This window comes from Homarus americanus, unplaced genomic scaffold, assembly GCF_018991925.1.
Source record: "Homarus americanus isolate GMGI-L3 unplaced genomic scaffold, GMGI_Hamer_2.0 scaffold49844, whole genome shotgun sequence".
Classification (NCBI taxonomy): domain Eukaryota; kingdom Metazoa; phylum Arthropoda; class Malacostraca; order Decapoda; family Nephropidae; genus Homarus; species Homarus americanus.
In genome coordinates, this window is record NW_024721661.1 from 1 (window position 1) to 23828 (window position 23828).

Below are 23828 nucleotides of genomic sequence, written 5' to 3' on the forward strand. Positions count from 1 at the left end.
TGTCTGTGAGGGTGAGTGTCTGTGAGGTGAATAGCTGTAAGGGTGAGTATCTGTGAGGGTAGTGTCTGTGAGGTGAGTGTCTGTGAGGGTGTTAGTCTGTGAGGTGAGTGTCTGTGGAGAGTGTCTGTGCAGGAGTGACTGTGGGGGAGAGAGTCTGTGAGGGGTGAGTGCCAGTGAGGGAGTGTGTCAGTGGTGGTGTCTGTGAAGAGTGTCTGTGAGAGTGAATAACTGTGAGGGAGGAGAGTCTGTGAGGGGGAGTGTCTGATGACTGTCTGTGAGCATGAGTGGAAGATGAGTGTCTGTGATGGGTTTGTCTGTGGGGTGAGTGTCTGTGAGGGTGAGTATCAGGGGTAAGTGTCTGTGACGGTGAGTGCTCTGGACGGAAGAGTGTCTGAGAGCAGGTGAGTCTGAGTGTCTGTAGAGGTGCGTGGGGTGAGTGTCTGTGAGTGCGGTGAGAGTCCGTGAGGTGTTTACCTGCTAGGGTGAGTGTCTGTCAGGATGAGTGTCTGTGAGAATGCCTGAGGTGAGTGTCTGTGAGATGAGTGTCGTGAGGGTGAGTGTCTGTGAGGTGAGTGTCTGTGAGGGTGGTGTCAGGTGAGGATGAGTGTCTGTGAGGTTAGAATCTGAGGGATGAGTGTTTGTGAGGTGAGTGTTTGTGAGGTGAGTGTCTGTGGGAGTGAGTGTCTGTGGAGTGTCTGTGAGGTGATGTCTGTGACGGTGTGTGTCTGTAGAGTGAGTGTCTGTGAGGTTAGAGTCTGTGAGGATGAGTGTTTGAGAGGGTGAGTGTCTGTGAGGGTGAGTGTCTGTTAAGGAGTGTGTCTGTGAGGGTGAGTATCTGTGCAGTGAGTGTCTGTGAGGTGAGTGTCTGTGGTGAGTGTCTGTGAGGAGTGTGTGAGGGGTGAGTATCTGGTCGGTGAGTATCTATGCAAGTGAGTATCTGTGAGGACAGTGTCTGTCAGGGTGAAGTGTGTGTGGGGTGAGTGTCTGTGAGGAGTGTGTCTGTGGTGGTGACTGTGAGGGTGAGTGTCTGTGAGGGTGGTGACTGTAGAGGGCGAATATCTGTGCGAGTGAGTATCTGTGAGGGTGAGTGTCTGTGTGGGTGATTGTCTCTGAGGGGTGTTTGTCTGTGAGTGAGTGTCTGTGAGTAGGTGTCAGTGAGGTGGGACTGTGATGGAGAGTCTGTGAGGGTGATTGTCAGTGAGGGAGTGTGTCTGGAGTGGGTGTCTGTGAGTGGAGTCTGAGAGAGTGTGTGGGAGGGAGTCTGTGGTGGAGTGTCTGATGACTGTCTGTGAGGATGAGTGTGTGAAGATGAGTGTCTGTGATGGGTTGTCTGTGGGGTGAGTGTCTGTGAGGGTGAGTATCTGTGAGGGTGAGTATCTGTGAGGGTGGTGAGTGTCTGGTGAGTGTCTGTGAGGTGAGTATCCGTGAGGAGTAAGTGTCTGTGACAGAGTGTCTGAGGCAGTGAGTTGAGTGTCTGTGGTGAGTAGCCGTGTGGGTGAGTGTCTGTGAGGTGGTGTCTGTGGGGTGAGTGGCTGTGTGGGTGAGTGTCTGTGGGGAGATTGTCTGTGAGGGTTGGAGTGTCTGTGAAGGTGAGTGTCTGTGAGGGTGAGTATCTGTGAGGGTGAGTGTCTGTGGGGTGTGTGTCTGTGGAGTGTCTGAGGTGACAGGTGTGAGTGTCTGTGAGGTGAGTGTCTGTGATGGAGTTGTCTGTGGGTGAGTGTCTGTGAGGTGAATTTCTGGGGTGATTGTCTGTGGGTGAAGAATCTGTGAGAGAGTCTGAGGTGAGTGTGTCTGTGAGGGTGGTGGCTGTTTGGGTGAGTGTCTGTGAGTGGAGTGTCTGTGAGGTGAATAGCTGTGTGGGGTGGGGTCTGTGAAAGTGGGTGTCTGTGGGGTGAGTGTCTGTTGGGGCGAGTGTCTGTGAGGGTGAGTGTCTGTGAGGAGAATGTCTGAAGTGAGTGTGTGTGGGGTGGTGGCTGTGAGGGTGGAGTAGCTGTGAGGGTGAGTGTCTGTGAAGGTGAGTGTCTGTGGGGTGGTGTCTGTGATGGATTTGTCTGTGGGGTGAGTGTCTGTGAGGTGTGAGTATCTGTGAGGTGGTGTGTGGGAGAGTGTCTGAGGTGGTGTCTGTGAGGGTGAATGTCTGTGGGGTGAGTGTCTGTGAGGTGTCTGAGGTGAATGTCTGTGAGGGTGAATGTCATGGTGAATATCTGTGGTGAGTGTCATGGTGATGGCTGGGGTGTGAGGTCTGTGAGTGAGTGTCTGTGTGGTGAATATCTGTGCAGGTGAGTATCTGTGAGGGTGAGTAGCTGTGTGGGTGAGTGTCTGTGAGGGTGGTGTCTGTGAGGGATAATGTCTGGGGTGTTGTCGAGGGGTGAGTGTCTGTGAGGGGTGGCTGTGTGGGTGAGTGTCTGTGAGGGTGAGTTTCTGTGAGGGTGAGTAGCTGTGTGGGTGAGTGTCTGTGAGGGTGAGTATCTGTGAGGGAGAGTGTCTGAGAGTGAGTGTCTGTGAGGGTGAGTGTCTGTGAAGGTGAGTAGCTGTGTGGGTGAGTGTCTGTGAAAGTGAGTGTCTGTGAAAGTGAGTGTCTGTGAGGGTGAGTGTCTGTGAGGGAGAATGTCTGAGAGTGACTGTCTGTGAGGGTGATTGTCTGTGAAAGTGAGTGTTTGTGAGGGTGAGTGTCTGTGAGTGTGAGTGTTCTTTGAGTGTGTGTCTTTGAGAGTGTTTCTGTGAGAGTGAGTGTCTTTGAGGGTGAGTGTCTGTGAGAGTGAGTGTGTTTGAGGGTGAGTGGCTGTGAGAGTGAGTGTTTTTGAAGGTGTTTCTGTGAGAGTGAGTGTCTTTGAGTGTGTGTCTTTGAGAGTGTTTCTGTGAGAGTGAGTGTGTTTGATAGTGATATTGTTGATGTTTTACTGTTTCACTGTTCTTTAACAAGTAAGGACTTAATGTTCATAAACATGTCATCCATAATCGGAAATTAAAAAAAAATCATCTCTGGTTATGCGTAAGTTAGCAAAATTTTTAGAACCCATAATCATTAAACATATAGTACCTTATGTTATTCTTCTCCTGCTTGCTTTGCAAGGGAACAGTTTTGAAGAACGAACTGAAATTTGGTTTGTACTGTATTGTAGATGTGCACACACCCTAGAAGTGTCCCGAAGGTGAAATTTTGGAGTGTTGGCCAGGAGGAGGATACAGTACTGTTGGAGGTCCATACAGTATGATAACATTTCCCTAGATGTCAACACCATCTACCGACCTGCCACACGTAGGAACACCCGTTTCGTACCAACACTTACAGTGTCACACACTGAAGTCACCTTTCAACCCAATGATTGACAGTTCCTACAATATGATAAAAAAAATCATATTATAACCCAAACGTCATTAAAAACAGGTAAATAATGTTAAACATTTGGGAAAATAGAGAAATAGAAATCGAAGATATAATACAGTCACGTTTTGTTGACAGAATCTTTATATAGATTGCGTTTTTTTTTTGCGGGGTTGGCCATTATGCAAAAAGGCAAAACAGATGTTAGGCCTTTTTGCATAATGGCATTAAATGCCAGGTTTAGGTTTGGTTTGGTTGGGTTTGGGTCCCAAGTGGTCGACTCCCGATCCCCCAATGGTGGATCCTTCTGATTGAAAATACATCTAATGTTCTGTTTCTTTGCTATGTACGATTTTTAAGGCGAAGAACTGGAATTTGGACGGCTTATGCGAATGTCCTCAAAATTCTCACGAATGTCTAAATTAGGGGGGGAGGGTATTGGCTAAGCAGCGGTCACCCGGGAAACCCAAGGTTCCCCAACTGGTTCTAAATATTCTGGGGAATAAAAATATCAACATTTCGTATAAAATTCATATTTTTTTCTATCCAAGCTTATTGATACTACTACTTAAAGCCAGACTTATCAATACGGACAGCTGCGCTCTCGAGGCAAGCACTCCAATCCTCACTATAGTGTGTAGAATATAAAACCACATGTTTCAACAGAAGGCAATGCTTTAATTAAAAATTCAAGTACGGGTGCAGATCTAAATCTGCACCCGTACTTGTGCTTTCTAATTCCAGGTACAACAATTCCAGGTAGTGATATTATCATTACGGGGTCGTCTTAACCGAGCTATGAATATAAACAAACATGTATCCAACAACTACGACGCTGTTTTTACCTTCCAGGTTCTCATTATATCTGCCTTTCACCAGCTCACTGTTCCTAGTATACACTCGTAATACTCGTACACTTAATAACAATCGTCAGATAAATCTCTCGTTATTCTTCAACAACTGTTTGTCATTAGCACACTATTTTCACCCCACACACATCTCAACCATACCTATAATACGCCTACTATCGAATTATTTACACGCTCCAAAAAGCATATTTATGGAGGGGTTGTCAAAATCCTTTATCTGTTGCGTCATATTGTCTCACAGAAAATCGTAAAGATACCTTTTGGAGCCAGTAGATTACTTTCCTATAGATTATATTTTCAGCTACTGAGAACTACAGATTTACCATCAATTATACATAAGTTACATTCCATTAATTCTCCTTTTTATTACCCTTTTTCCTACCCTGACACACTACCTCCATCACCTCCCTAACATATTTTACCCTCTACACTACAGAAGATGACCTGCACTGATGAAAAAGCAAACTACAGTGCTTCAGTACCGTGTCTTGACACTGTCCTTTGTATTAAACTGATATTAATAAAACAATTTATTTCTCAACACCATGATTTACAATCTCCCTTCCCCAATTACAAGGCTTCTTTCACCTGCCCCCACCACTACTGATAGTTTCATTTCACCCGTTATGCCTTTAATAAAACCCAATTTATTTATTCCCTATTTTGGTAATTTCATTCCTTCTATCAAACAGTCTTATACAAGTTTTGGTAATCACTATTTGATATCAGTAAATAATCAGTATATTTGGTCATTATTTAACGCATATTGGTCTTTTTTTTTGTCTTCATAAGAATAATTTTTAAATCAAAATTCTACAACGAAACATCAATTCAAAACCAGCAAACTTAACAATCATCTTCAGATTCTGTCACACATTTAATGACACCATTTTGGCATTTTTGCAATAAAGTTTCGAGTGCCTAATAGCTTCACTTATAGCTCTTAACTTAAACAATCAACAGCTGATATAAAATTTTGTAGGGTTGTCAAAATCCTTCGTTTGTTGTATCATATTGTCTCACACAAAATAGCAAAAAAAACCTTTTTGGACCGAGTTAACATCATGAATGTTAGAGATGAAGTAAATTATCTTCTAAACGGATCTCTATATATTACAGTCACCTTCGATTGTGTCTATGTTCACAGCTCATTAACGAGGGTTCAAGGCAAATGAGATAATGAGAGTTTTTTGTTAACACACTGAACATTTCAGAGAGACCTGAACAGTCTGATGATGAGATAATAACGTCCACAACAACGCTGCTGAAGGACATGATGAAGGAGGTTAGTGGGTGAAGGTTTCCAGTCTCTACATATGACTAACACATACAGTATGTTGTTCAACATCTGTTGCAACACATTGTACTACCCTTTTGAAATTTGCAAGATAGGAGCGTTTACAGTTTGAAGATCTGTCCTTCGAAAACGCAACCTCCGATTTGCCATGGGATCTTCTCCCTTTTGCAGGGTAAAATTGATATATGCCAGACGTAATATGAACACTATTAATTAAATTATAACCAAATTTTGCCAAATCCATGTAAATAGGATTCTTATAAATTTAATACGCCAATAAAGCATTTGATACAGAATTTCCTCAATAATATTTATTATCATCACTGAGTAGAATTCCTTTTCATAAAGCTTTAAACAGAAAATCACAAGTATCCCCTACCTACATGCCCACAGCAGCTTACAGATCAATTATAAATTCATATCTGTAAATTCTCAAGCAATATTAAAATAAATCAATTTATTTTGAATAATTTACACATTTCATTTTACCATCGCCGTAGTGCAAAATGATTTATTTCTTTGGGAAGAAATCTGAATTAAGTTATAATATACTGGAGGTTCCTTAATTGACTAGCAAAAACCTTATCCAAATGCCTCATGGGTGTCATAAATAAAAGTTAAAGACGAACAAAAAATAAATTTTAATTATATCTAACCATTTTGTTCTGTTTCACAGTTTCGTTGACTACTAAACTCACAGTATTTGGATAGTAGTATAACGTCACTAACTGTCATTTGCTTACCCGAGCCTTTTTTTCACGACACGCCACTGGTTGTAAGACATTTGTTGTAACATACCCGTTGTAACACATCTACTGTAAGACAGCTGTTGTAATATTGTAAAAATAAACAGTTTCGAAGTGGTGTTAGATGACCAAATCAGCAATTCTAATACACTAAATAAATAAATATGTGTGTGTGTGTACACACATTACAGGGTAGTTGAAATGTGTCTAGTGTGGCAGCATTATGTGCGGTGCAAGCACTGCTTGCTCCCTCTCCTTTCAGCCACGCCGCTGGCTAGCCCTCGTGGCGAACAGGGAAGCAACTTACATAAGTCTTCCCCTGCCAATACACAGCCCTCACCATCAAGACTCCTTCTGTGCCTCCTCTTGGCAACACACGGTAACTGGGTGCCTCGTGGGCCCAGGCCAGATAAGCAGAGGATCTTGGAGATCTTGGAGTAGCAGTGGGCCCCAGAGGGATGGCGCATAGGCTCACTGGCATGTGGACATGTCCTGTCGCCTACCAACCACCGCCCTGCTGCCCGCAGATTAACCTTTGCAGGCATAAGGCTACGGGAGTAAACCCCAATCGAAAAATCTGCTTACAGAGCTCCAACAAGAACCCCAACGGCGGTGTAGGCGGAAGAGGTGATCACCATGGAACCCAAAGACTACCACGGCAGACAGGGCAATGCCTGAAGGACAAGCTACCAAGGCAAAACTCAACAAACTGGGATACCGGCAGTCCATTGCAACTCTCCCTCTTCCCAGTCATTGCAACATTTGCACCACTGGATCAAGAAAAGGAAGAGCTAAGATGTGTGGTTGCAGCCTGTGCTCCTGCCTCACAACATAAATCAACTCACGCACAGGCATCACGCAGCTCACCATACCTCTCATCATCATCAAAACCCCAAAAGTCCTTTGGCGACGGACGAGTGGCGACGGGAGACAGGCAGAGATGACTGCTGGGAGTCTCTAGTCACAACTCTGCACATGGGCGGCACCGATAAGATGTTCGTTTATGCACTGGGATCTAGGCAGCAGTGCAATCCGGTCTTGTCTGTGTGACTGAGCAGCCCTTACGAGGAGCCACTCTGCTCACCCACATGGGGAGGGCTAGAAAAGGTGCCCTAAACACGGCCTGCCTAAACAACCTGACTGGGCAACCGCACCCAATAACCGCACCGAGTAAGATCATCTTTATGCGGTCGAAGACACACAATCACAATCACAGATCAAGCAAAAACAAACCGCCCTAACCTCTTATGAATCGCTGCATGGAATGTCGGACCCTTCTGGACATTACTAGCACAAATGCGTCCTGATAGAACTGCCCTTGTGGCAAAAACGGAAGGCTAGAATAAAAATCGACATGGCAGCCATCAGGTCCCGGCTCCTAGATGAGGAGCCCAACTCACAAGGAACGGGGGTCTGGCTATACCTTCTTCTGGAAGGGTAAGCCTGCTGCAGAAGAAACCGCATTTATGGGTTATGCTTTGCCATCCGCCAATGCATCCTACACAGGCTAACTGAAATGCCTATTGGGATTAACGGGCGCCCATGACGCTTCAAAATCCCACTGAATCACTCACGTCATGCTTCTTCATCAGGTGCATACGCCCCAACCTGTGGATGCGAAGGGATGACATCAAAGGGAGACCTTTTATGTCGACCTTGACAGAGTCTTACAACACCTCTATCCTCAGAGACAAGGTCAAGTGTATCCATGGCGACTTCAATGCCAGAGTTGGTGAGATGCTTACATTTGGCGGGGAACAGTAGGGATAAATGGACTAGGCAAGTGTAATCCCAATACTGGCCTACTCCACTATCGCAATACCTTGTTTGACGGGCCGACAAGTTCAGGAATCGTGGCAACACCCACGATCCAAACACTAGCATCTCATTGACTACATCATTGTCAGAAGAGATCGCCGAGATGTCTCATCACCCGTGCCATGCGTGGCTCAGACCCCTGTGACACTGATTATCGACTTGTCAGATCAAGCTCTCACTTCGTTGCCCCCAAAACGGCGAAGGCAGCAAGCCTCCAGGGTTTTAATAAGCATCTGGAAGATCCAGCGGTAGCACATGCTTTCGAAGGCAGCTCGAACATGGGCTTATAAACAACCCAACAGCAAACAAAGTGAATCCAATGCCGAATGGGAGACTCTTAATACTGTTATGACAAAGACCTGCAGAGACCTCGGCAGACCAAAAATACATCAGGACTGGTTTGATGAAAATGACCGAGCAATCAAAGTGCTTTCATCGATGATAAACGTGCTGCTTTTTACTAACTGGCAGAACAACTTCACCTCAGTCTCGGATCAGCTAATACCTTCAGCGCCAAAAGAAAGTGGCAGCCAGCAGCTAATAACTTCCGCAATCTAAAAAACGACTGGGTTAAGAATAAAGCGCTTATGAACCACAAAACTTGTGAATCAGCGCAAGATGGAGCAGAATTTTTCATTGCTACTAAAACATTTATGGGCAAGTCACTCGTGGTTCAGCCCCTTCGCTCATCTGACGGAAACCTTATAATTAAAGACGTGAAGGCCTCCTTCGAAAAGCGCTGGAAAAACACTACCATTCATTGCTCAATCGATTTAGATGTCCTGACAACCCAGCAGGGTCCTCAGCATCCGAGCTGACCCACACCTCAGCTATCTGGATGAGGTAGCTACCACCATCAAACAGATGTGAGAAAAATAACAAAGCCGCAGGGCCTGAGTGGAATCCGAGCCGAGGTGTTTAAAGCGGTACTATAAAAGCACTGGCAATCTCCCTCTCTCCTGGAGAATATATGGGAAAGGAGGAAATCCCTAGCTCTTAAAGATGCCTCCATTGTCAATATTTATAAGGGCAAGGAGGACCAGTCGAACTGTGGCAACTAGCGTGGGATCTCGCTGCTCTTCCTAGCTGGCAAAGATTATTGCCCAAGTCATCCTAAACAGACTTCTTCCTGGGGTGAGGAGCTTCCTCCCAGAATCTCAGTAACGGTTTAAGACCATCACCTGGAACCAAATGACATGCTCTTTGCTGCCCGCCAGATTCAGGGAAAAATGCAGAGCAACAGCCCTCCTGGCGGATCCTCAGCCGTTTTTGGCTGCCCACCAAAATTCATCGCCATTGTGAGGGAACTCCACGATGGCACGCAGACGGCAGTGCCCTGCACAACGGCACCCAGTCAGAAGTTCTTCCCCATCAAACAGGGTTAATAAGGGTGAGGACTGGCACCAACTCTCTTTTCCATCTTCTTGGCTGCCTTCCTTACTCAGCACCAGTGCAATTTAGACAGCGGGGTGAACATCGAGTGCACCGGGTGGGGGGGACTTTATCCTACCGAAGAATCCAGGCAAGAACAACGGTGTCGGCAGCTTCATGACCCAGACGGAACATGACCTCACCCTTGTTGTTCACACTAGACACGACCTGAAGATCCTGAACACCTATACGAACACGTATGCACTTCAGCCTTAGAGAACGAATGTACGTAAGACTCAGATTCTTTCTCCAACCTGCTGATTCACACACACCTCTGGCATCCCATCCAGCTTAATGGTACTTCGCTCTCTAATGTTGACCACTTTCGGTATCTCGGCTCCCACATATCCCACCACCGCAAAAATCGATGAAGAGATTCATCATCGGATCAGATGTGCATCTCAAGCCTTGGGCGGACTCCAGAAACCGTGTCTTCGGCTGTAGGGGCTGAAATTATCCACAAAGCTGCACGTATATCGAGCAGTGATCACTGCACACCCTACTATATAGCAGAAGTAGGTCATGGGTCACATTCAGGGCACCCTCAAAACGCCTTGGCTTTCACCAACGTGAACGTCTACGTTCCATTCTCTGAGTTTGCTGGGAAGACAAGAACAAATGCGGTATTCTTGCTGACACCAACTGTAAGACATCGAGGCTACCATTATCCGCGAACAACTACGTTGGACTGGCCGTATTACCCGCATGGACGACGGTGAACTGCCAAAGCAGCTACTTTACGATCACCTAACAGATAGTAAACGTAACGCCATGGGCAATTGTGAAAAGGTATAAGGATAGTCTTAGACAAACCTGAAACGGTGCCAAATCGACACCCTCACCTGGGGTCTCGATTACTCCCATCATGCCGCTTGCTTGGAGAAGCACTACGAGATGGTGTCCAATACTTTCCGAGTTAGCCCGACTTCAAACCGGGTGAATTAAGCGCCAGCGTCCGGAAAGACGCTGCCACACACTCCACAGTAGATGGAGCCCTCACATGTGCAGCGAATGTGGACGACGCTGCCGATGATCCCGTATCAGGCTTTTTGTAGTCCACCTCAAAACTCACTAGCCTGGTGACATCTGACAACTCATATCATTGTATCATAGCTGGATGATCGTCATACTCGATTGGTAGACAGCAAAGTAATGTAAATATTACTGTGTGTATGTGTGTGTGTGTGTGTGTGTGTGTGTGATTGTCCAAGATGGATTAATATGACTTAACAATCGAGTTCTTTTCAATATAGACATGAAATATAAGAAGAGTAATAAAAAGTTCAAACGTTTTTCTCTACTATTTACTCAAGTTAATATAAACAAACCTACTGTACTTATCTTGTTGTATGAAGCCTGACACAGGTGCTGTGGTTTAGAGGATTATCTAGTTGGGACATTTGGTAATGGATGTGAGTTATCATTACTGTATTTACAATAATGGTGCAATTTCTCCTTCCTCGCTCCAAAACTATCTTTATGAAGGGACAGACGAATGTCAAAATGATCACCGTGACTCCTGTTGTGTCACTAGGGTTGTCAAAATCCTTCGTCCGCTCTGTCACATTGTCTCACACAAAATCAATAAAAGTTACTTTTTGGAGCGAGGTTACATTCAGTTTCCTGTATGCTTTGCGTGTCTTTGGTGTAGTAGTCTATACATCCAGGCTTGTCTCTGAACCCTTTAGTCTTTCTGGACGAAAGACAATTCATGTTTTCTGGCTGTTGGTTGATTAATGCTATAATGATGCAAAACCTCCTGAAAATTTCACAGGTTTTATCTATCCACCTATTAATTCAGTCATAATCCCAACCATATCAATCATTGTGTCTTTTAATGTTCTGTAATGAGACTTTGCTCGCCCAACTACGATAATTCATTGCGATACTAAGTCACTGTAAGGCAGATATTTACTCCCTCTAATAGTTTCAGCAACCTAACCAGTTCTGGACTTAAAAACAAGCAACATCTGAAATATTAGTGTATTTTAAGAGTGAAAAAACAAAGAGAGGTTTATTTTCCAATTTATCAACGCAAATCAAGCACTGTTGTATTTGAGACTGAATACACAACAGCATTTTATGCTACGGATCTCAGCTGCTGATGCGTCTGGTCAAGATGAGAATAAGAAGTGTATCTATATATTAAAGTTTGGATTCTAACCCATACACGTAAGCCTCATAGAGACGAACATGACCTTACTCCAGGCTCTAAGTGAGGTTTCATCATGTCGATCTTAGGAGAGCTGTTTGGTATTAAGGCAGACATTTAATAGGTGGCAGTCTACAATTACTATACTCATTCTTTGGGCGGGAAAATTGAGAGTGAGTTTCAGAAATATTATTGTGGTTGTGGTTCAGGTTATCCTGTAACCGACCAACTATAGACACCATTACTGAAGCAAGCAGGGATAACCACTATATCCTCCTCAATACTCAAAAGTAAGTGTCAGCCATCACTCAATCTTCTGACTTGTATAATATACGGATCTACAGGATGGGTTTCTTCTCGCCAATGAATGGAGATGCGATAAATCTCCTTGTCGGTGTGGTGATGGCGATTGTCTGGACAACAGTCAGGCAAGCAAGAAACTTGTTTCTCTCGATTCTTCAAGCTAAGCCATGTGAGGATCACAAATAAAGAGGGCTTCAGGGTTTGAGCGTTCTGTGGTCCAAACTATTTTTGAGAACCTCATAAGTCTTGGTGAATAAAATATATTTTCTGATGAAGAAGACAAGTTTAGTCAAAGGTAGCAGCAGCTTCAGATAAATCTAATTTCTTACGACACTCAGCAATATTTGCTCTTTAAAAATAGGCAATTATATTTCTCTTCAATAAATAATCTTAAAAGCTTCAGGAAAATTTTGCTTGGTATCTAAAGTATCTCTCAGTCTTGTTTGGATGCAAGATCTGAAGACAGGTCATCTCGCAATAAAGATGCTTCTGATTTGAGGAGGAAACTCTCAAGAGCCTATTAGTTGCTCGTAATGCTGTACAATTAAGTGACTTCTACAGGGCTAACGTGGACTCGTTCACATCACTATCTGTTTATAAACACTTGGGTTGATAGCGGCATGGTACAAGATTATCCAGTGCCGAAGTAATTGACCTCTGTGACAACCCATTACATAATAGCACGAAATTAAGTCGAATCGCAGTCTTTAACGGTTGCAGAAAATAACAGAGTAATCATCCTTCATTCACCTTTTTAACCAGAGAAACAACATGGAATACTTGTTGTTTGGGGATCCTTCTCTCTTCAGGATGATTTGGCGGCTTCTTTCTGTTGTTTCTGTTTTGCTGTCGTCTGTTTGTTAGTTAATAGACTTCCAAATTGTATGATTAGAGTGTGTTATGAAACGTTGAACTACAAGCAACTTTCATTACTCTCAACAGGTTTAACTATAAGATTATCAGCGGTCTCTCTGGACTGGCAGTAGTACCTAAGAATATTTGTATTGAGGTTATAAATAGTGCCGGACATTTGGCAAATGTTTACTCATTGCAGAAGTAAAAAAAGTATCTCATTCATAAGGTACTCCAAGTACTGAGAAAGTAGAAACTAACAAAAATTACTTGAATGTCTGGAAAAATATTAAAAAATCACAGAAAATTACTAAAAAACTAGTTAACTAAAAGATAAAAATAAAGACACAAAGCATGACACATGTTTATTTGCAATTTTTTCTATTGATATTAACCAATAACTGATTCTCGAAATTATGGCTGTCCAATCAGGATCTTTAAGGCCTAAATATAAGCTCACCATGACCTATCGAAAGAGAATACGTTCATAAGAACATAAGAACATAAGAAAGTGGGATACTGCAGGAGGCCGACTGGCCCATACAGGGCAGATCCCTTTCACACCCATCCCAGCACTTCCATGTGCCTATCCAACTTGTCCTAGCTCTTGAAGGTCCCCGATCCTACTATAGCACTCGGTAGTCTATTCCACATATCCACAACTCTATTACCAAACCAGTGCTTGCCTATATCCTTTCTGAATCGGAATTTATCTAATTTAAAGCCATTTGTTCTAGTTTTTTGTTATTACTGAGCTTCAGAACATCTTCCATTTTACCTTGTTAAGCCCACTTACCCACTTGTACACCTCTATCATATCTCCTAACTCTACGCCTCTCTAATGAATGTAAGCCTGCTTTTCAGTCTTTCTTCATATGGAAGGTTTCTAATATTATGGATCATTTTTGTCATTCTTCTTGTACTCTCCAAAGAATCTATGTCCATTCTATAATAAGGACACCAGAACTGCTCTTCTCACCTACAATCCATCGCAGGGATAGTGAACGGGCTGAAAATATATCCAACCAACAAATGATCACTGTCTTCCTTATCAACACAAGTATCTCGACGTGGACTTATGGTCCGCAGACATAATGTTGTCTCGGCTCGCCTTAGGTTAGGATACAGACCTATCTGGCAAGTATCTGAGGCGGAGATGTCCTGCACTTCTTCCTGTAAACTCTGAAACTGTCCCAACGCTAACACCCTTCAACACTATTCCTGCCTTGACTGTCCCACTGTCAGGACCCCTACCACAGGATGCGTCACTAACCACTGTGACTATTTGTCACCACCTATTGTCCTTATATCATATAAATATTGTCTCCATATCGCAAGTCAAAGCGTGTCCTGCGAGACACGAGTACCGATATATTAGTGTCGGACCGAATGGTCTTGTGACTAGGCTTGTAGTCCCCTGGGTGAATAAATTAATTAAATAGATAATATGCCCAACATGACTAAATAAACGCGTTATTATAAAATATTTTAAAGATCAGAATCACATTGAATATACACCGGAAGCAGACGTGGAAAAATATGAAGTTGATAGTATAAATAAGGGCATAAATGCATCCTCCGAAAGCGTGAATTTGCTACCAGAGTTTAACAGTTAATTAATGTATAATACTTCAGATACACTTTTATATTTGAAATAATGAATATATGTATCTTTATATAATTTAGCAATATCTTTCGTCAGAAACGGTCCCAACGATTATGAATAAACTCATTTAGAAATACATCATTACTTCAGGACAAAATCAGATGGTTTGCAACAGCCAATCAGCTGTAACTATTGAGGAGGAAGGGTATTTTTCTCAGCTGGGAAAAATGCGTTATAGCGAGTTTATCCTAAAACTATATCTTGCGCTTTAGAGACCACACTGGAATATGGTTCAGTTCTGGTCACCTTACTACAGAATGGAATATAGAAAGCTTTCAGAGGAGGATGACAAGACTAATCCGGCATTGAAGCTCGAGTACAGAGACAGATTAAAGCATCTTAATTTGCGCTCCTCGAGAGACGGAGAGTGGAGGGCGACATGATCGAGGTGTATAAAGGAAGTAAGGGTTAAACAAAGATGATAAACAAAGGTATCAAACTATCCAACTAGGAGCGAACTCGTAGTTATGGTTTTAAATTAACAAATATTGATTTAGGCGCGAGATAGGTAAACACTGGTTTGGAAATAGAGTAGTGGATGAGTGAAACAAGTTACAAAAGTTCATCATTAACTCGAACACGCTGGGTAGCTTCAAATATAGGTTGGAGTTGAGTGTAAACACTGGCTACCTGGTATGGGACAATAGGCCGGCTACAGTTTCCGTTCTCATGTTAGAGAGGGGATCTGGATGGGGGGGGGCGGTAAAAGGGTAGGGTAAGTGAGGTGGGCTGTCAAGGTGCTAATGGACACAATATCAAGGAAAGTCCAATGTCATGGCCACTGCCACCTGACCTGACCTGGTGTCACCTCACCTCACAAAACCTCAAGGTATGTGACCGCGTGGTGCCCCCCACACTGTACCCTTTACGGCTCCAACCACACCATACCCGCCATCCATACATCCTTTTACTATGGTTTAATCAATTAAATAAAATATTATTAATTTGCGTATAACGAGGAACGATATTTGTTTTTTTCAATTGCATTGAGTAAAATTAGAAGAAACCAACCTTAAGTAAAAGTAGTAACAAAGTTGAGAAATTTTTAAAAGTAAACACTCAAAAGAGTTACTTGAGTACAGTGCTCAAGTAAATTTATTTAACATTTTACAACTCTGGTTTTGACCACATCTCGGTTGGCTGCAAGTCTGGGTTCTTAAAGGGCATTTGAGAGGTTCTTTGTCTCCTGCCAATTTAGTCTTTCATTTTATTTACGAACATTGAAAAGATACAGGCGATTTTTTTTCTGACAGACAAGCCTAACTTGAATGTCTCTCCTGAAAGTTACTAGTGCCCTGAAGAATGCAGTGATGGCTAGGGAAACACTGAGTAACACTGAGTCGTTTATTGTGATGAGAGAAATACAAGTGGTGACTAGCGTGTGCCATGCACGGCTCACAGTCAGACTGAGGCGCCTGCTATATGGCAGCCTTGGGAATGTTGTTACATAACACGCAGTGCTGCCACGTGATAATATATATAAATGCTACTCGGCACAGTAGCTTGCGTACAGGGTTGTTACTTGGCACAGTAGCTATATACATAACCTACATCTCCCTCCCTCACGCCATAGTCTTGGTCTTGAGCGGACTTCTTAGTCCTAAGTCGCTCCCTGAGCGTCGAGGTGCACTGTGGGGCGGATCCTCGTGAGGTGTAGGGGACTCGTCCTCGGTCAGGGGCCAGCAGCAGGGGGTGGACTGGCAGGAGGAAGCGGCGGTTCCTCCACCAGACACGGCCACCTCGGCATCCTGACCTGTATCCCATGACCGGCCGACGCCCATCACTATGCTTAACCTTGTGCCGACGTGTCGTCGTCGGGTCCCTGACGCGGACAGGGCACCAATCTCCAGCGGCTGAAGAGGGCGGCACGGTCGTCATAATGAGCCTTAGCGTCCTGGGCACGTGTAGCGGCACGGCGGTAGCAGCTTTTGTTTTGGTCTGCTGTAGTCTCTTCATGAAAGGCCTTATGCAGTAGGAACGCAAGAAGAGCGGAGAGGGTGACCATACAGGATCTGGGCAGGGGTAGCCCCTGGGGCGTGTGGTCGATCTCCACCCCTCCTGATGTGACCTGCTGCTGCTTGGGGCTGCGTGTGGGCCATCTGGAGGGGGCCAGTAACCACCCCGAGGAAGTGCGCTGCTTTACTTCCTCGCTCCCGGCTTTTTGGGGTTGGGCTATGGCAGCACTTGTCGAAGGGGTGTCCAGAAGCCACCGCAGGCCTTGGACACTTGCGGCCCGTGCAGGGGCACCTGTCTGTATTAGACCAGTGGCCCTACGGTCACATCCACGACACAGTGCGTCGGCGGTCAAGGGAGTCTGGGGCTGTGCTGCTTCCACAGCTGCCACAGGAAGTACTCAGGGCGGAGTGGATGGTGCTGTTGGCCGCCTTCTTATCCTTCTTCTTTGTATTGTGAGATAGCTCTCACAGCAGGTGGGGCCCATAAGGCAGAGGTGGCGACTTGGTGGCCTCGTATGACCTTTGGATACGCCCTAGGGGCCGCCAGAATCCACTGGCGGAGCGTCCAGGGCGTGAGCCGCCACTGTTCCCCTGCCTCTGACACCTGTCTAGATCCCGTGTTTGGATCCAGCAGGCCTTCACATTCCTGGCTGTGCGCCTTGCAGACGTCGATCTCCCCAGACAAACTCTCTTCAAACGTACAAAAAAGTCGTCAAAGGATTCGTTCTCCGCCTGCTTGCAGCTGGTAAAGGCACGGGTGACGCAAAGCCTTGTTGTCTGACCCCCAACATGCTCCTGTAAAAAGGCCCAGCACATCCGTCACTGAAGAGGTAGAGTCGAGGCACGGCAACGTGCTCCAAAACTCTCCCTGCCTCCAGCGCGCACATCCGCAGTTGATGAGAGCTGTTTGTTTGAGGCATATGCCGTCCAATTATCGGGAGTGGGTCTGTCCAACGCCCACTCACGAAAAGAGGCCAGGTGGGGGGCTGAACAGATGTCTTTGGGAGCTGGAGGACGCTGGTGTGGTGGAGGAGGGAGGTATTGCGCGCTCTTGAAGCGCTTACCTGCAAGTGAGGGAGGGTTAGCCAGGGTCGCTAATAGAAGGCCAAAACGCAACTTTTCCTCCTCTTCGCAGGTTCCTCCTCTGAAGTTCCATTTCTCTACGCTGTCGTCCCGCCGTCCATCCACTTGCATCTGTGGCGATGTCCGTCACTGGAGGTGGAGGATGAGAGTTCTGCGCCCCGTGGAGGGAAGGTGGTGGGGAGTCGTGTCTCCCATCTTGACGCCCCTTCTTACCTCCCATCTTTGTGTGTGCGTGACTGCACTGTTTAATATAAAGTGCGCCAACAGCTCGAACCACATATATGTGACATAAAACAGCTCAAAAAATCACGCTTATGGTCCAGGTCCACTGTTCTGGTTCAGAGCATGGAGTCCGCAGGCAAAAGTGTGTGTGTCTGGAGAGAGCGGAGGAGCGTGACAGCTGCGTGGTCCGCAAGACCGTCAGTGTCCCCCGGATGTCGCATTTAGAAGGGTGTGCGCGCCATGCGTCTGTGTACCACAAAAACAGGCCAATGCACAACCAGCTCTAGACACACTAATACACTGACACTAACACTGCCACCGTCACTAAAACGCACTGTGACGGAGCAACACTGTACATCGCGGCGAAACACAGCGCAACACAACACAACACACTGAGTCAGACGCGTACCTGCATGCACCACGGCATTGTTCACTTACACTCCCCGGTGGGGCGCCCATATGGGATCCTTAGACACTGCGCTGAAGGTTACTAGTGTGCCCCAAGAATGCAGTGATGGGCTAGGGGAAACACTGAGTAACACCGAGTCCGTTATTGTACAGGCGGCGACCAGGCGCGCTATGCGCCCACATAGTCAGACTGAGGCGCCTGCCATATGGCAGCCTCGCAATGTTACACATAACACGCAGGTGTTGCTAATGCGATATTGAGTATATAAATGCTAACAAGTACAGTAGCTTATGTAATAGTTGTTATTGGCAGTAGCTTAGTATACATAACCTACACTACCAGAATGTATAATAGTGAAAAATGAATAGATGTCTTCACAACATCATTACTGTTGCTCAGACATATATGTTTTGGGTAGAGTTCCTTAACTCTTATATATAAATAAGTTGAGTTCAGTTACAAAACCAAAATGGTCTTTTTCTCCATTTATTGAAAACTATGTTGGTCAGAGTCTATTAGTAGATACACCGTAATTAACACTGTAAGCTGTGAGTGTTAGTTAAGGACTGGGGCTCAGCTTGACTGAGTTAGTCACCCGTCCGATTCTCGTGAAACTCAAGTGAAGACTAGTGCCGTGAGGGGAGGCTCTGAAGGAGAGACTGGACTAACCTACATTCTCAGGTCGGCTTACTGATAGAGGAATTTCACGTGAACAGAACATGGCACCTCACAGCTTATGGAAAATTACCGTAGGGTGATTGGATTATATAAACTAAATGTATTAACCCAAATGTATAATTGTTATTGCCATGAGACAGGGGCTAATACAGACAAAATTAAACAAAACAAAAACAGACGTCAAGAGGAATACATTATAGGAAGGCTATGGATAGAAGAATAAATCGTGGTGAAGTTTACCTCCGAGATTATAAGGCACTAGCAGAATCGCCCCCTCCAGGCGACTCATCCGCTAGGCAACTAGACGCCATCCGAGGCTCCACATTGTCTCACTGTTCAGTCCTCAAAACTTCTTCTTCCATCAATAGTTCATTAACGGTGTATGTAAGTTCCACCATGTTTTTCACTACAACGCACAGCAAAGTATATTTTTTAGCATTAAAATGTTATTATTTTATTGTCTAATAAGCACTACATATAACACCACCCATCATCACTACATATATCATCACTACATATAACACCATCCATCATCTACATATAACAACATCCATCATCACTACATATAACATCATCATCCATCATCACTACAAATAACACCATCCATCACTACATATAACACCATCCATCATCACTACATATAACATCATCACCATATAACACCATCCATCACTACATATAACAACATCCATCATCACTACATATAACATCATCATCCATCACTACATATAACACCATCCATCATCACTACATATAACACCATCCATCATCACTACATAAACATCATCACATATAACACCATCCATCATCACTACATATAACAACATCCATCATAAATATAACATCATCATCCATCATCACTACATATAACACCATCCATCATCACTACATAAAACACCATCCATCATCACTAGATCGGTAAAGTAATTTCTGAGATTCTCGTGTGGACACACATACACACACACACACAGACATACTTTTTGTTTATATATATATATATATATATATATATATGTAACCTGATGGAATTTGCTGGACTTAATTTCTCACTTGACTTGGGTTTATTAAAATTAATAGATGGTAATGGCAGTGGAAGCCCTTTGAGAAAAATCCCAAACCAGCACAAGAACACTTAAATCTACTACACAAAATGAATTAACTGCGACCAGGAAGGATAGCGCCTGTGACTGGGATGAATGAGACACACTGTAAAATTTAGACACTTATATTCCTCCAACACTACAAACACAATCAAATAATGGTACAATCAATATGCAACTCTTAACTTAAACTTAAAACACTACTCTGGGGAATAAAAGTTATAAATGACATAGAAATTATTAGAAACACAGGCAACAATAAATTTGAAGTATTAAGAAATGTTAATTGCACACGAACAGGCCTTAAGGCTTTCACAAAATAATATCAGTCACTTAGAAATGGTACTAAAAAATAAGAAATTAAATACTCCACAAATGAATAGGCCTTATGGTCTTCAACAAAATAATATCAGTCACTGAGGAATGGTATAAAAGATAAGAAATTAAATACTCTACAATGAATAGGCCTTAAGGGCTTTTCAGCAAGATAATATCAGTCACTGAGAAATGGTAATAAAATGTAAGAAATTAAATACCCTACAATGAATAGGCCTTAAGGGCACTCAACAAGATAATATCAGTCACTGAGGAAATGGTAATAAATTTAAGAAATTAAATACTCTACAATGAATAGGCCTTAAGGGCACTCAACAAAATTAGCACCCCAACAGATGTACACTTCTAACCTAACCTACCCACTACTCTGGGGAACAAGGTTATACCTGAGATCAGAATTATGAAGAACAATCAGATGCATTAAAAGAATCAATCACAGTATCACTCTGGTTCCACTTAATGGCACAAACATTCAAAACAATATTATCAAAATTATTTAAGAAATATTAACTACACGTCAAGATAATATCAGTCTGAGGGTGGTGTTAACTACACCCGTAATAATGAAGATAAAATGTTTCTAGGTATCTCCTAGAGTCCTAGACTCGGTCTCAGTGTGTGACCATTAATATACTCAGGTAGCCTCAGTGTACTCCCAGTGCGTCCATGGGCAGGAAGAGAGTGAGCCAATCAGACCTTGGCAGTTGAGAGAAACCTTAGCTTCCCGTTAGCAAGAGGTTTCACTAGCTGACCGAGGACCGTGTGTGCACGGAGTGGTAGAACTGATCACCCACTGCCGATGCTGGTCCCGTGTCGTTTTGGTTGTCCGGGAGCACTCGTTCACTCAAAGAGATCCTTTGCTACCCCGCTAAACAGTGACAGGCCTACAGATCGGTCCAATGGCGACAATCGCCACTCAATCATCAACGGCAGTCAATCTCTCGCAGTCAACTCCGGTCAACTCAATCAAGTGGGTTCTGACAGAAACCTGAAATGAACTCACTGTAGCTCTAGTTTACTTTATCACTGCCCTATCTAACCCTGTCTGAGATCGAATGAGACTTACTTGTTATACTGCAATAGCAGCACAGGTGACTAGGCCACGTGACTATTTCTGATGGGCCAGCAGGAACGTCTTGTCTGTTGAATGCTCTCCGGACTGGCCTAGCCAGCGTCGCGTCTCCCCAAAGCGTTAGCTTGGCCTACGTGATATTTTACCGCCTAACTAATAACTCCTTGGGACACCGTAACATTATTCAGACTGCTAAACGATCTATAATAATTTCAAATTCAATAATAGTCCCTTAATTCATGAATCGCATCATTATTAATTCGGTAAATCACATTTAATATCATATAGGCCTAGTTCATGATCTCCTTCTCTGACAGGCAGCGCTCCTCCTCAGATGACCTTGAACGCTCAGTATCACTCATGGCGGGGCATTTGAAATTACTCTGAAATTTCTGAATATTATATATATATATATATATTTCATGTAAATCCACAATGAAAACGCGGATAAGATAAATCTTGATAAAATCACACGGAAAATGGAAACACCGAATTACCTTAGCTTTCGTCTTTATTCAAGACATCTTCAGAGGCAACTGGATTACATGGACAGAGAGAGGCTTAAATATACAGGGTGACCTTAAAAACATGAGGTCAGGTCATAATGATGTCATCCACTAATCCACCACACACGTGGGGGCTTAAGAGGGGGTGACGTGATGGTCAGTTCAAACCTGATAATATGTTACATAAATTTATTTGTCAGTGGCCCAAGGTTAAAAATGCTTTAAACCTTTGATCTAGATGTATGATAGTTATTTTGTGCGTCCCTTATTTTTGACCTGACCATTTCAAGACGTCGCTCGAGTGTGGAGTTGAATGGATGCTTCCCTACCCCGAGTGTGGATAACCGTGTTCCAGAACCTTCCCCAAGGCCACTGCCTAGGAAATATCTGTTCATTGTTTGATTCTATCAGTTGTTGACTCCATTAATTGTTTGACTCCTTTAACTGTTGACTGACTTAATTGTTTGACTCGTTGTTATTTGATGTTTGTTGAGTGGTGTCAGAGTTTTGTGTTATATTTTTATAGTAAAGAGATGTCAATCTCAAACGGTTGTTAGTTATTCCTCAGAAAACCACGGTCCTTGACTTTCCTTAATTAAGATCCTGATTAGTCTGGTAGTTTATCCCTAAATCCTAGGCCTTTAAAGTCTGGACTGCTTTTAGTATCCTGGTGGTCCAGCGGTTAGCGTTCCTCAGTCACAGTCCATAGGCTCGTGGGCTGTGGGTTTCGAATCCTGGCGGGTTGAGGTGTTGATTGTATGTAGAAGTCCGCGTGCTTTATTGGGCTAATGAAATATATATGGATCCTCGTGTTTCAAGCCGGATTTGGTAAACGTTACTCTGACCACCTACGTGCATAAGGTGGTCCCATTAGAGTTCACGGCGCCATAAGCTCGTTGAACAGGCTTTGTGTGAAATATAACAAAGTCTAGGACTGCATTTAGTATCCTGGTGGTACAGCGGTTAGCGTTCCCCGGTCGATCATAGGCTTATGGGCCGTCGGTTCGAATCCTGAACCCCTGAAGATGTGAATTACACGAAAGCGCTTGGGAACTTCGTGTTTTTTTCTTTCCTGTGGTTATCAGCATATACCTAGATCCACCTACAGTGATTTGCATATATATATATATATATATATATATATATATATATATATTATATATATATATATATAGCCAGCTACAAAACAAGGAGGTACTATCGCCTGGGAAGATATTGAAGTATAATGTGTGTTGTCTAATGGTAGACCCTATTGCCATAATTATGTCATCACGAAAATGATGACCAAGTCCCAGGTTGCTGATCTGATTTTCTGCCTCATTTACACACAATTGCAGGTTTTTCAATTGTTTCTCTTACTTTCACAACCAACATACATATAACATTGTTCGCTTTTGATCTATTTTTTTTATTTTTTATTTATGGTTTTATTATTATTATTATTATTATTATTATTATTATTTGTGTTATTATTATAATCATAAATATTACAATATATATTTCTTTTATTTTGTATTTATTATAATTTAAATTATTAATATTATTTAATATTATTATTATTATTATTATTATTATTATTATTATTATATTTTTCACCCTCTAGGTCCCGATGTGGGTCAGTGTCCTTTTGCCAGTTGGACTAGTACCCGTAGGAAAAAAAAATGTGTTCAAGCATTTTATTATGAGCCTCAGGTGACAATTCCCCCAGCAACAAAACTGGAGGTCACACTCGGTGGACTGGGACACTTCGGGTCCAAGGTGCTGTACGTGTATATAAAAGAAACCAAGGAGCTGGAGGACCTCAAATATAGTATTGACGAGTGTCTACTGGAAGCGAAAGAATCCATTTGTGGGACAACAGGTTCACTCCACACGTCACGCTCTTCAGGACATCCAGGAGATCAGGAGGCCAGAGACGGTGAATAACGTGGATAAGCTTATCAAGTTGGTGCAGTCTACCAGGTTATCTGAGCTGGGGGCTTTAAGGTGGATGACGTATGCTTTAGAA

The 23828-nt window shown here is 43.6% G+C and overlaps 1 long non-coding RNA gene across 1 annotated transcript; it reads left to right on the plus strand.

The window, feature by feature from the left end:
• Positions 1–3123: 3123 nt before the first annotated feature.
• On the plus strand, positions 3124–23612 carry LOC121861832. Its single transcript, XR_006088099.1, has 3 exons — positions 3124–3388; positions 5409–5479; positions 23529–23612. It is a non-coding gene; the product is annotated as an uncharacterized LOC121861832 (long non-coding RNA).
• Positions 23613–23828: the final 216 nt, after the last annotated feature.